Here is a 2,213-nt window from a genome sequence, read left to right as displayed (position 1 = left end):
GAGTGACGAATCACGGTACACAATGTAGCGATCCGATGGCAGGGTGTGGGTATGGCGAATCCCCGGTTAACATCTGCCTGCGTGTGTAGTGCCAACAGTAAAATTCGGCGGCGGTGGTGTTATGGTGTGGTCGTGTTTTTCATGGAGGGGGCTTGCACCCCTTGTTGTTTTGCGTGGCACTATCACAGCACAGGCCTACATTGATGTTTTAAGCACCTTCTTGCTTCCCATTGTTGAAGAGCAATTCGGGGATAACATCCCTGTAATGGACTGGCCTGCACAGAGTCCTGACCTGAATCTTATAGAACACCTTTGGCATGTTTTGGAGCGCCGATTTCGCGCCAGGCCTCACCGACCGACATCGATACCTCTCCTCAGCGCAGCACTCCGTGAAGAATGGGCTGCCGTTCCCCCAGAAGTCTTCCAGCACCCGACTGAACGTATGCCTGCGGTAGTGAGAGGCGAGATCAAGGCTGAGCCAACACTATACTGAATTCCAGCATTATCGTTGGAGGGCGCCACGAAGTTGTAAGTCATTTTCGGCCAGGTGTCCGGATACTTTTGATCACATAGTGTATGTGTAAAAGTCACGAAGAGCAGATGTACCCGCGTAACTGGCATACTCCGATAGTAATACGAAGCTGCTGGCCCTGGCAACAAGAATGTTCGTCACAAGAGAAATAATGATGTACCTGTATGTCGCAGTGTAAATACGACCGTATAAGCTGTTTGGCACCATACAAAAACTGCTATATGCCGCAAAATGAATATTAAAAGTTGCCAACACGACGAGAGTAATACTCGTGTGTTAGTATGTGATATTATGAACATTAGATCGTAAAAATGTATGCAGGATGGGGCAGGGAATTATCTATAAGTGTAAAAGGTAATAAAAACTAAAAATGCTAGAAAACATTTATTCATTAATACATATCTGCCTCTGTTGTGGAACGGAGACTATTTCAAGTCATACAGTATCCTTCGAGGCTCTGGAGGTCCTTGGGTGGTGTTTATAAACTTCTGTTGAGAGATAATACCAAGGAAAGAAGTCGCACGGACTAAAATCAAGCGAGCGCGCTTTTCATGGAATGTCACTGTACCGAGAGACCAAACGACCGACGAGGATTTCCTTCAAAACTTTCATCGAAAAAAAAAATGGTTCAAATGGCTCTGAGCACTATGGGACTCAACTGCTGAGGTCATTAGTCCCCTAGAACTTAGAACTAGTTAAACCTACCTAACCTAAGGACATCACAAACATCCATGCCCGAGGCAGGATTCGAACCTGCGACCGTAGCGGTCTTGCAGTTCCAGACTGCAGCGCCTTTAACAGCACGGCCACTTCGGCCGGCTACTTTCATCAAATGTTGACCAGTGTGGGCCCTGGCACCAAACTAGCCTCTTACGCTCTTGTCGAAGTTGTGGTTCAGAAACGTTTTGGACCATATCCACATACCGTTTACTACTAAGATAACAACATGGTTGTCCTCCTCAGCAAAACTAAGTCCAATAATTTCATAATTGCACACCAAACTGTGACCTTATCACTGTGGAGAGGTATCTCACGAATTTTTCCAATAACGCATATTCTAAAACTTCCTGGCAGATTAAAACTGTGTGCCCGACCGAGACTCGAACTCGGGACCTTTGCCTTTCGCGGGCAAGTGCTCTACCAACTGAGCTACCGAAGCACGACTCACGCCCGGTACTCACAGCTTTACTTCTGCCAGTATCTCGCCTCCTACCTTCCAAACTTTACAGAAGCTCTCCTGCGAACCTTGCAGAACTAGCACTCCTGAAAGAAAGGATATAGCGGAGACATGGCTTAGCCACAGCCTGGGGGATGTTTCCAGAATGAAATATTCACTCTGCAGCGGAGTGTGCGCTGATATGAAACTTCCTGACAGATTAAAACTGTGTGCCGACCGAGACTCGAACTCGGGACCTTTGCCTTTCGCGGGCAAGTGCTCTACCAACTGAGCTACCGAAGCACGACTCACGCCCGGTACTCACAGCTTTACTTCTGCCAGTATCTCGCCTCCTACCTTCCAAACTTTGGTAGAGCACTTGCCCGCGAAAGGCAAAGGTCCCGAGTTCGAGTCTCGGTCGGGCACACAGTTTTAATCTGCCAGGAAGTTTCATATCAGCGCACACTCCGCTGCAGAGTGAATATCTCATTCTGAACGCTTATTCTGTTTATTAACGCATCCAGA

General features: G+C 47.5%; 1 non-coding gene across 1 annotated transcript; it reads right to left on the bottom strand.

Moving 5' to 3' along the window:
• Positions 1–1,917: 1,917 nt before the first annotated feature.
• Positions 1,918–1,993, bottom strand: Trnas-cga. Its single transcript has one exon. It is a non-coding gene; the product is annotated as a tRNA-Ser (tRNA).
• Between the last annotated feature and the right edge of the window lie 220 nt (positions 1,994–2,213).

Source organism: Schistocerca americana, chromosome 8, assembly GCF_021461395.2.
Source record: "Schistocerca americana isolate TAMUIC-IGC-003095 chromosome 8, iqSchAmer2.1, whole genome shotgun sequence".
NCBI classification, from domain to species: domain Eukaryota; kingdom Metazoa; phylum Arthropoda; class Insecta; order Orthoptera; family Acrididae; genus Schistocerca; species Schistocerca americana.
The sequence above is the reverse complement of the archived record's forward strand: the minus strand, read 5'-3'. Positions and strand labels throughout refer to the sequence as shown.